Source organism: Rhinolophus sinicus, linkage group LG04, assembly GCF_036562045.2.
Source record: "Rhinolophus sinicus isolate RSC01 linkage group LG04, ASM3656204v1, whole genome shotgun sequence".
Taxonomy (NCBI): Eukaryota; Metazoa; Chordata; class Mammalia; order Chiroptera; family Rhinolophidae; genus Rhinolophus; species Rhinolophus sinicus.
In genome coordinates, this window is record NC_133754.1 from 3,198,564 (window position 1) to 3,211,009 (window position 12,446).

Genomic DNA, 12,446 nt, shown 5'->3' on the forward strand with positions numbered 1-12,446 from the left:
TTCCTGTGGATGTGAGGTCAGATCCTGCTGGGGATTTGCATGAGCTCAAAGGAAATGGACGAGAAGTTGGAGATGGCGAATATAGAAACCTGCTTTGGAAAGTTTTGCTGTAAAGGACATAAGCAAACAGGGCCCTAGCAACAGGGTGTATGAGCATATGAGTTTTGAAAATATGGAGGCTATTAGAACAGGGTTATGGAGATAAGGCAGTAGAAAGGGAAAACTAATTTCAGTGAAGGGAAAGGCAAAGAAGGAGCCCATGCCTTGGAGAGGACACAGGAGACGGGGGATGAGCTGCTGTGATATACAACAAATTTGTCTTTGGTCTTTGTTCCTTTCCCGCCTGTACAGAGCTCTTAAAACTACTGTAATTTCCTATGTGATGAGAGTTGTAAAGACGTCTTTGTTAAGTGAATGAGGTGCAGTCTGGATTGCAGCTAAAGATGGGGGACGGTGCTAGTAGAGCTAACCATGTGACTGGAGGATTAGGGCTTTCAGTCCCACCCCCAGGACCTTAGGGGAGAGGGGAGGGGCTGGAGATTGAATCAATCACCAGTGGCCAATGATTTAATCAATCATGCTATGTAATAAAGCATCCATAGAAACCCAAAAGGCGGAGTATCAGAGAGCTTCAGGGTTCGGGAATATGTGGAGGTGCTGGGAGAGTAGGAGAAGGCATGGTGGCCCCACACCCTTTTCCATACCTACCCCTATGCATCCCTTCCATCCAGCTGTTCCTGAGTTATATCCTTTTATGATAAGCCTGCCATCCAATGAGTAAACTAGTTTCCTGAGTCTTGTGAGACATTCTAGCAAAGTAATCAAAACTGAGGAGGGGGTCCTGGAACCCTCCAGTTTGTTGCAGGTCATTCAGCAGCCCAGGTAACAACCTGCACTTGCCGTTGGCATCTGAAGTGGGGGTGGGGAGGGCTGAGCCCATTACCGTGATAGCTAACGCTATCTCTGGGAAAAGAGTCACAATTAAGTTTAATTGTAGGACTCCCAGCTGGGGTCCACAGAATTGCTCACTAGTATGGGGAACACCCCCACCCTCAAAAAAAAAAAAAAAATCTCTGGAATTGGAGCCAGAATTTAGGATGCGATTGCATAAATGGAATGGTTTCTCTTAAAGAAAGAAAGGCTGAGCAGTTGGAGGAAACGAGTGATCGGTCTCTTAGGATGTGTTCCTAGCTAAATGAGGCCATCGGATGGCAAACATAGGTTTAATTTAGGGATTACAGAATGAAGATTAGGGAGTTGAAAGCATAGATGACACGGAGAGGGTCACACAAAGGAGAGAGCATGGTGCCCAAGTTGGGAATAGAGGAAAATGAGTATTGAATGGGTTAGTGAATAAAGTATGACTGATTGTTCAATGGATTGGAATCTCCGTGGCATTAAATATTTGTTCAAATCAAGGTATTTGAAGAAAGGAGCAAAGAGATGGGAGGTGGTGGTCAGAGAAGGTCACCCTTTCAGTTGAGACAGTGGCTGTAGGAGTTGTGACACAGTCTCTAAGGTGTGCCCGTCGCAGAGGGCTCCAGGGTATAAAGGAAGACAAAATCAACAGGAGACCAAAGGGCAAGGAACTAAACGGCCTGAAGTCAGACAGACCGTCTGCTTGGCTACTGACTTCACAAGGGAGCGAACAGGCCTAGTGATGAACGTAAGACTTAAGCCAGATTCTAAATCCTCAGTGAAGGAGGGCAGGTGGAGTGGGTGGTAACTGAGTGAAAATCATGAGCATCCATAGTCTGGCTTCCTGTCCGTGCTTCAGAGGAAAACCATGTCCATGGGGAGGAGTGGGGAACAGTTGTCTGGAAGGGGAGTGAGGACTGAGGAGGAGACCCATCTCATCTCCTGGACAAGCGGTGACTGTAGCGGGGACAGGAAAAGACAGACACCACTCGGGAGGGAGAAGGATTAGGGGTGTCCTCGTGGGAAAGGGTTTTAGAGCAAAGGCCTGACAGGAGCATGGAGTGTGGAAGAGAAGGCAGTTGGACTCTAGAGAGGGGGCCATGACCTACATCACAAAGCTTAGATTCTGCCCTGCACATGCAGGTGAGCCGTGGCTGGTGGAGTGAATGGCAGGAGCTGACTTGAGTATCAGTGTGGAAGGATGGGTGCCAGGGGGCGATGGTTGGGGTAGAGCAAGGGTAGAAATAGGCCTGTTACATTAGTTGTGGGAGAGATGAGGAGGACGTGAATGGTGGGGAGGGTGGATGGAGAGGGTGAGAATGAGGGAGAACCCAATGCAGGGGAAGGGACGTCAGGGGAGGCTGGCGGGGGACAGGAATGGAACAGGATCAGGTCAACGTTGGGGCCTAAGCAATGTAAGACCAGACGGACAGTTTCGATGTATAGCTCACAGTTGGAAAGGTGGCATCTGTTATCCCCAATGTCCCCAATGCATGAACGTGCGGCATTAACACTGCCTTCTGAGCCATGCCCTTGGCTGAGGGGAGACACAGATATGTCCTAAGGGATACAGGCAAAATGATGTTTAGACTACGTTTGCAAGTGTGTACACCTCCTGACATGTCCTCCTGCTCTGAACTCCAACTTTGAAAATCTGCTTTCTAATCCCGCCCCCCAATTATTTCTCACACGTAAAAGGAAGACTATGGGATCAGAGATGTGAAGTGAAAGGAAATAGAAATAGAGGCAAATCGTTTTCATGTTTTTAAGACATGAGAACACTGGAAAAAATGCACGCTTCATGCTTAGTCAGATAGCTTTTTCTATTCAAATGCCTGGAAATCAAGTTTACCAGGGAAAACTGTAAACCTCATATCAGGTCCTGGAGTCAGGAGGGGAAAACTCAAGCTAAGTCAGAACAATTAGAACTAAAATCAGCTAAAATATTTACATTTAAAAATAAGGTTTCAAACTCCAAGTTTTAAGAGCTGCCTTTAAATGCATTTTGCACATTTACGTAATGCTGAAAAGGGCAAAGTGAATGAAATTTAATCCAAACTGTTTTCCCTGTAAAAACATTAAAAAATGCAACATTTGCCTGCAAAGCCTATAAAATTAATAAAATAAAAAAAAGTTTTTTTGAGAATTATACTCAAAAATGAAACTGCAATATTTTAACAAAAATGTCTCATATTGCAAAATATTATCTATGGACTATTAGTAAACAGTTGGGTTGGTTAGTGAAATAAGCTATCAAAAATTATTATGATTAGTATAACCTTTTATTTTGGGGTGCCTCTTTTTGATACTTAACTCTTTACACAAATAAAGTTAGAAAAACTTTACTGCCAACTTGTATTTCCTAAAATATCTATAATTTATAAAATTGTGTCCTGTTAATAGAAAAAAATATTTGCATAAAATAGCAGTCGTGAAACATGGAGGAGATGGAAACTAAAGTAGTGCTTTAAATGACACAGTTCTTTTTAAATAATGCTTTTGGCACCAGACACGTTGCTGAGAATACAGGAGACTCAGGGCAATGAATTCATTCAATTAAACTCTCTACCTGACAAATCATTCGAGATAAGTGAGACATGGAAATTCTGTGAAATAATGGAAATTATATAGAGTTTGCAATGGTCTCGCAAGGCATCGGGTAAATTCTCAATGAAGCATTTCATGTCCAAAATGCCCACCCCTCTCCTTCGGCAAATCTCAGAAGTGTGATACCGGGATGAGACCTGGTTTATTCCAAGTCACTGGGAAATAATTAGGGCCTGATCAATCAAGAATAAAGAAATGGATAAGAAGAAAGCAGAAGTGGCACTTAGGGTGAAATAAAATTCAGAGTAGATGATACCTGGGCCCTGTTAAGGTGTTATCTCCTCCACTAGACTGAAAAATTGCCTCTGCCCTCCTTGCTCACTCGGGATCAGGGCAACTATAAAACGCAGTCACATATGTGAATGGGCCTGGTAAACTACACCGAATTCTAGAGATTTAAGATTTCTTTTTCTTCTTTTTCATTGTTATATGTTAATGATTTGCACTCAGCTGGGGTTCTTCGGTTTGGCGCTACCAATAGGAGGGGGTATAATCCTGTTAAAATGGGCCGAGGAGACTTCATTAAGAGCAAGAGCCCTACACCAGCACACTCACATGTTTTCTGTGTCTAGGGCTCTTTCCAGGTGGCCCTCGAATTGTGCCAAAGGGTCTTTGTGGAGTGTGCCTGGTGGGAGAGAGTGGGTATTATGAAAAGCGTGGGCGCTGGAAATTAAAAAGAGGGCTTTGATTCACAGTTGAATTTCTTCTGTTCCCCTTGGGCTAGGCCCTTAATTGAGCCAAGCCCGGTTTCCTCAGGTAAAATAAGAACAATACCATCTCAGTAAGTGGGGCTGCTGGGGATCAGCTGAGACAACAGAATAGAAATGGAAGTGCACTGCGAATTGGAAAGTGCTAGACGTAGTCATTATCTTATGCTTTCATAAAGCTGGCCCTGCCCGAAGGCCTCTGGAATAACGAAGCGTTCTGGAGTCTTGTTGAATATGCTTTTCTAAACCTATTAAAGAGCCTTTAAGCAACTATAATGCATTCTTAGCTGTCAAGTTGTAGTGAACTAAAACATGTGAATGAATGACTTTTCTTTCATTTTCTGTGTTTTATGTGAATATTGGAGAAAACATTCTAGGATTCAGCCAGATCAAAACAAATGATTACGCTCCTATGTCATCAAATGCAAATCAGCCTCACCGCCAACTACTCCTAGACTTCGAAGCCCTGCTTTCATTTAGGATCATTCATCATCACTTTGTAGATCGGTTTTTCATTGAGCTTTCATCCTGCAAGCTGGTGAGCTTACACAGGAAGCAATCTGAATTAATGTAGAAAAACATTAGAGATGCTCATTTTCCAGGTGTGAATGTTTTCCTAAAGGATGGACATCTGCTGCATTCCTTTTCCTCAGTAATTGTGCAGGTTGGTGAGGCCGTCGTGTGCTTGGCAGAATTCTGATGTCGGACTTTCAGGCATGTAGGACTCCAGGTCGCTCCAGATGTTAGCGGGTTGTCATTGGTGCTCCTACAGCTGACTATGTTTGCAAGGTTCCCTGATCCTCCAGTGTGTGGGTTGTCGGGCACCTTTTCCATCCCTTTCTTCTTTGGAGCTCATCTTTCACATGGCCAACTCTTGACAGCAGCTCTACCAGAGAGTAAGCACGCTGGTACAAATCACGTTGGTACCTGTGAGCTCCTTTGAAAATATCTGAAAGTTTGGGGTAAAATGGGCTTTGAGATTACGTATGAATGTCAATGCTGACTGATTCCTCAGGCACACATTTGAAAGATGAGGCAGATGGAGGCAAAAATATATGGAGGAAAATTTTGAAATATAACTTTATGCATAATGAACAAGATAACTCATTATTATTTGTTGTTTATCAAGATTCTAAAATTTTCCTAAAACGGGATTTCTCACATTTTCCTTTTCTTGATTTTCCTGTCTTGAAGATACTGGATTTGCTTGCAATCACTAATAAACAGAGACAGAAAGAACTCTCTGTGAAGCCACTCATTAGAGCACAGGCAAGCTTAGACACACGACGTGTGCATACCTCCATCACATTCTAATTTCTCGGTCTGGGTTTCTAGATCTTTCAACCTCAGTGCCCAGCTGGGCAGTTACGTGAGCTGAGGACAATGAAAGCACAGGCCCAGCCTAACGAAAGTCAGTGGTTATTTAGCAGGAGCTCGGAGGTTATGCAAACCTCCGAGATGAATGGTTGATCTTTCTGGAACATGTGAAAACACATAGTTTGACGTTAATCTGATATTTCTGGAAATACATATTTTTGGAAAGTCTGTGATAGGAGGCCCACAGAGTGCCCTGTGGACTGAACTGACCACAGTCTTTGTTTAAACTTGGCTGCTGCCTGGAGCCTCAACTGGCTCCCCATCTTTCTCAGCCATGCCCTCCTTTGCCCGATGGGTTAGTCTGTATACATTTTTCCTCCTCCCTTGTAAAAGTAGCGTTTCTTATAGAGAAACATGTGGGGGCCATAAAATATGTTCAATAATTTCATGGTGCAGACGATGACCCCTTCTGAGAGATGGTAAGAAAAAGCAGGAAATACACAAGGCGAAGGAAGTCAAATAATGAATTTCCCTTCTCACAATGTCCCCACTCACACACACACATTCACACACACACACTATACACACACACTAACATACACACTATACACATACACACACTCCCGTACATACACACTAACACACTCATACACACTAGACACACACTAGACACACACATACTCACACTATACACATACTCTCACACATACTCACACTCACACAGCCACATACACATTCACACACTCATACACACACACACACTATACATACACAGACACTCACACACACCCCATTTCTTGGCCTTGCCTTTATTTCCTATTGATAGAGTTTCAAACTCTTTTCATAAAATTCTGTCTCATTCTTTTTAAAATCTGCATATTTCATGCCGTGCTATCTCTGGGTAAATAAATTTTTTAATCAATTTCATTCTTGATGGGCATTTACTTTGCTTTTATCGTTTTTAGGATTGCAAAGTGGTCTGCTGACACCCTTATTTACATGCCTTGCAATTTTTTTAAAGTATATCCATAATTTAAATTCCCAATACTGGAATTGCTCATCAAAGTTTTATGTGCGTTTTAAATGTACATATCTATTGGCAACTGTCCTCTGAAATGTTTTTGCCAATTTACCTTCCTGCCTGAAGTACAGGGGTGTGGTGCTTCCCCACCATTCACAGGGATGTCTGCCTGCCAACTGCTAGGAGGTTGTTATGAACTTACGTCTACAGGTGCGTGGTCTTCCCAAGTGGAGCGCCATCCGTGTGTTTATTGGACTTTCATCTTCTCTATGACCTTTCAGTACACATGAATCACTCCTTTTTCTGTGTGGGTGTTTCTTTTTCTTTTTTCTTTGGTCACTGAAGGGAATTAACGGCCATGCATATCATGCAATTCACATCATTTATAAATTTTTCCTCAGTAAATGTTTTAGCAACATTATCAATCTGAAAAATATTGAGGTTTTTCATGTTAAAGTTTGTAGAATAATTAGGATAATACATGATTAATAGAGGTAATGAACGTACTTTAGAATTTATTACTATTAGAACTTTCATCCAAAGAATATATCTATTTATACTTTCTTCTATATCTTACATGTTTTCATTTTCGTGTTAATTTTGGATGCACTTGAATTGGTACGTCAGGATTATTACTATGAGCAAATAATTGCAATAGCACAACTTTTTGATAAATTCTCTTACCCTCACTGATGCAAATCTTAAAGTACCCTAAATCCTCATATGTGTATGGCATTGTTTGTGAAAGAGGAATTTATTAATGTATATGAAGTAACTATTAATTTTTTGAAGTTTCATAATGTATTTGTAATATACGATAAGGCTAATTTTTACCAGAAACATATTTTATATTTTAAATTATTTTATTTTTACCTCTGTAATTTTTTATATGAACTGTTATGTCATTTTCTAAAATGAAACAAAATTCTCTTTTGATAATTTAATGATTTATTTTGAGTATATTAATTTTATCACATTAAATTTTAAAAATAACAGGGAAAATTTTCATTTTACAATATGGTTTTTCTAACAAAACAGTATATTTTTACGTTATCTTAAATTCTTATTATTGTACTTCAGTTTTGTTTAAATATTTTCTGCATATAGTTCCTATAGTTCCTATAGTTTTTTATTAAATTTTCTTTCTAAGCACTTCTATTTGCTGATTTCCAGTGTAAATGTGATAGTGTCTTCCATCACATTTCCTCAGTAGTCATTATTCACATCTTAGAAGCTCTTCGTTTTTGTACCTTAATTTCAGAATCCTTCCTCACAACATTTCCAAATGTTCTTATATATTTTACTAGTTTTTAAACTGAATAATTGATTCTCATGGCAAATCATGATATCGTACACAAGCAATTGTGCTATTCTGTTATTTCTCTCAAATGTTCATCCCCTGGCTGTTACCCAATCACAGTGACAGTGGGAATCATTGTTTACTTCCAATATGTAGCAATGTTTCTACTCTCTTAAAGTGTGATTCTTATTTTAACATGTATTTTTTTCCTCATGGTTAGCAGAACTTGAATCCTCCCTTTGGACAGTTTCTAAAGCCATTGAGAAATAAGACAAGAAAAAGGCAGGTAGAGGCCAAAGTATCGCCTCAGGGCGATGTAGTTTAAGGTAGAGTATGACCTCTAGCTATGAAAGAACACAGGCTTCCAAGAGGGACGTGAGAACTCAACAGCCTCCCGCTCGCCCTCATGGCAGTGCTGACAGAAGAGTTGAACGTGGGTCCTTTCCAGACAGGACAACCCGAAGGGGAACAATGGAGAAGCGTCCCTCCCCCACCCATGGCGGAGCACAGGAAGGGGCAGACAGGGACCCAGGCTGCAACACTAAATGAGCAGGAGGAGACAGGGTGGCCAAGCAGCATTCCTGCTTCACACGTGTATCAATCTGCTCCTACTCTACCAAGATGAATTTCTAAGTGAATGGTGCATTTTGTCAGACATTTTAAGTATCTATTTAAGTAGTCAGAGGGTGACACCTCTTTCTCTTATTAATATGGTATAATACCATTATATCAACATATCTGAACAGAAGCATTAGCTTTGAAATTAAATAATATTTAAATCTTGTCATTAGATAATTACATCTAGGTTGTCTACATTCCAAATCACCCTTGTATTCTGTTTTTCTTTTTTACATAATGATTTGTACTTGTATATACTGCAAAATGATCGCCACAATAAGTCTAGTTAACATCCATTACCAAATAGTTACCATTTTTTCCTTGTGATGAGAATTGTTAATATTTACTCAGCAACTTCCGAATATGCAATACGGAACTACTAACTACAGTCCCCACGCTGTACGTTCCATCCCCAGGACTTATTTATTATGTAGCTTGAAGTCTCTACCTTTTGACTCCCTTCACCCTCTTCACCCTTGTAGTCTTGACACCATTTGGTCATCAATGCATTATTTTGTAGTTACTCCTGAATTGTATTTATTGATTGTCTTACCATTGTATACAGTTAAGTGTGTGTGTGTAATTTTCTCTTTGTTGGAGGACTTTCTTTTGTCTGTTTTAAAACATACTATGGATGTTAAAATGAGGTGCATGCTACTATTAGAGTATCACACCCACATAAGTCAGCCTCAGTCTTCTCCATCCTAACTTCATTTTCTGTCCACGGGGTGTGCTACAGATGAACGTGAGACAGGAAACAGGTCTCCCCTACAATGTGCTTCTGTCACGCTTTGTTTCTGAGTGTTGTGCTACCAAACTTAGCATGATCTGGGTGTGAACTCTAATGGGTGTACTTCATTTTAAGTAAGGTGAGCTGGAAAACCTCTGCGGGGCTCTCCAGATGTGCTCCAGTGCTTACCCTGGTTCTGCACCCTGGGCACTGACCTCTAAGGATGGCTTCACTGGCCTCTTTCGGCCTCTCCTACTCATGTGATTTTGGTAAGAGATCAGACATAGGGAAAAGGATAATCCGGTTGGTTTTTCCCTAGGGTTCCTTCTACAGGGTCCCTGCAGATGCTTGTGGGTCTGGAAGTTAAAGGCGCCTGTGGGTGGGCCTGCCTCACACCTCTCTCTCCACAGATCCCTGACAGTTCCCCCCCCACACTTTAGACATAGGCTGATCACAGCCTCTGCTATTGCTCAGTCTGGGGACTACGACATTTCTTGGGTTCCCCTCTGCCCACAGATTAAAAGAAATAGTTCCTTTATAAACACTCTTCAAATTGCCCCAATTTGAATAAGCCATCTGCTTCTTGCCAGGACCTGCCACAAATGGAACTTAGTCCTGGCTGATACGGTGTCATCAGGTTCCCCTCCCATTCATTACACAGTCACTGCCGTTCTGCTTGTCCTTTGACTCTGAATCGTTAGGTCCCTCTGTCTGAACGACGACATTTTGGCTTTATATTTTAAGCCACTATGAGTCGCTTTATTATTTTAATAGCAAAATATCTCTATCAATATCCATGCATATATTTCCATTTATATTTCCCTATGAAGGTGATATGCTTGACTTTAATTTGCAACTTCGTATGATTTTAATGTTCTTTACTTTGTCATCTTTCCTATAAAGACTACACTTTCTGTTCTTTGTCTTAATGGATGTGTTCAAGGGCACATCTTTTCCTAATGGCGTTTGGACAGTTTACAGTCTTTTTTCACAACAATGAGCTTTATAAATTGCACACTTTAACCCAAATCTTAGCACATTAGAGAATAGGTGTATTTGACACTACACTACTAAAAAGGAGACCATTAGTTACCAACACTTCCTCACAAGGCCTCTTCCCTTCCATCTCTGATTTTGTATTTAATTACACTTATTTTTTAGTAATTCTGGAGGTTGCCTTTATGATTTAAAATGCTACATGTACTCTTTCATTCCTTGATAGTCAAATTTGGAAAATATTATTTAATTCCAAGAAATTTTAAGAATTAAAACAGTCACATTTTCTGTGACCTTTTCTGCACCTCCCCGAGCATTTTGATAGCTGACATTTTGATATGTGTTCACACTTTCTTTTTCTTCCTGACCCTGTTCCATTGTCTTCTACCATTAATTGTTACTGACTTGGTGTCTGACTCCAACCTGAATTTTTTTTCAACGTTTTGCAATTGCTTTCCTAAATGCCTGTAAGAATGTTCTTATTCTTAGGATATATCTTAGTCAGGTAATCAGCTAGTTTTAAACTATTTTGGCTCTGCTTTTCTCCCTAGTCTTTATTTGTACCTCCTCCTTCCCTTTAGTTGACCACCCCATCACATGAATGCCATCTTGCTGACCGTACCTTTAGAAACCACCCACGTTGAGTTCCTTAGCACACCCATGCCTGCGTCTCCCACAGCGCTTCCCCTGCAGTGCAGTAACTGGCATTTTGCATGTCCCATGCTAATCCTTCTGATCGACTCCTCTCCAATATCGTAGCCTTTCAGAAACATTTTGGGCAACCCTCCACCCACACGGGCTGGACCGTTTATCCTTAGTGTAGACAGTCTCTCTGTAGATTAAAGTAGGGACTTTAAGTTTTCAGAGGGGTCTGGGCTCCCTCTAGGGTGGTCATTTCAGTTTGTTCCTTTATGTTTTTCTCCATTCTTCTCTTAGAAAATCCTTTGGGTACCAAACACCTCTGTGATGAGTAGAGAATTAAAACATTTTCATTTTTAGAGGACTATATCCATAACCATTTAGGCCTGGGAATACGTCATATCCTTGTGTCTTGTTTAGTCTTTTAGACCACATGACTTTGGATTGTAAGTCCCTCCATTAGTCCCTTCCGTTGTACTTCCCCGCAGTGCCCACTGCCCTTTCCAGAGGGAAAATCATTTTCTGAGACATAGCCCTCTGCTCTGTTTAACTAAAACTAACTTTCTCCATCTTGTTGCCTATTAAATTCACCTGAAAAGTTTTCCTTCAACAAAACTTGAGCTTCACTCTAAGTCAACTAAATGTATCCAGGTTATCAGGATATTAGATTCTCTGGTGATTCTAATTTATAGTCAGTATATCATCAATAGATCACTGCTTTCCCCAAGGTATGACCTCATTCTCATCTGTTCCAACCTGAACAACATGAAAGCTATGTGTAAAATATAATAGGGAAAAGTTCCAGAATGGTAGAGTAAGGACCACGGAAAATCCGCTCCTCTGTAAAAGCAATGACAGTGCAGACTAAGTGGTCAACTTCTCAGAATTCTGATAAACCCCCGAAAGCTCGCAACAACTTGAGGGTTATTTATTAAATAAAAACGGCTGAATCATGGTAATAACAATGAGTTGTTTCACTGTAATTTGCCCTATTTATATCCCCCTTTCACAGTTCTGAAAGAGTTGTGAAAAGCAGCACCTGGAAGTCCCTAGAGGGTGTAGAATGAGTTGGGAGCTCCCCCAAATTCCTCATTCACAGATAATTTTCACCATTTGACCTTCCTTGCAGCTCCATGGAAAATTTTCATTCACAGGGCTTGTATTTATTTGAATTGACTCAGTGTTTGCTCACTGAGAAATTCTATACCCAAGGTTATTGTGAGAAAAAAAAAAAAAAAAAAAGAGTGGCGATCATTTAACATCAAAGCTGCAAACAAAAGACTTGCAATAAATTGAAAAGGAAAATCTGGGAAATTTGGTGTATGTAGGGGATTTAAAAAGTTACGACATATTCCTGGGAAACCAGAAAGTGACATGCATGTATAGGGATGTATGCACGCCCAGGAAAAACCTGAGATGGCCTTCAGTCCTCTCGTCTAGCTGACCTGGAGTCTGTGCTTGGGCTGGAAATGAAGGCTGAAGCCGAGTCCTAAGCTCCCAGAGCACTGAAGGTGTAAACCAACAAATACACTCAGCATCACAGCAAAGAACACAAGACTGATGGGTGCACTGGCTCTCCAGTCATCCAATCCC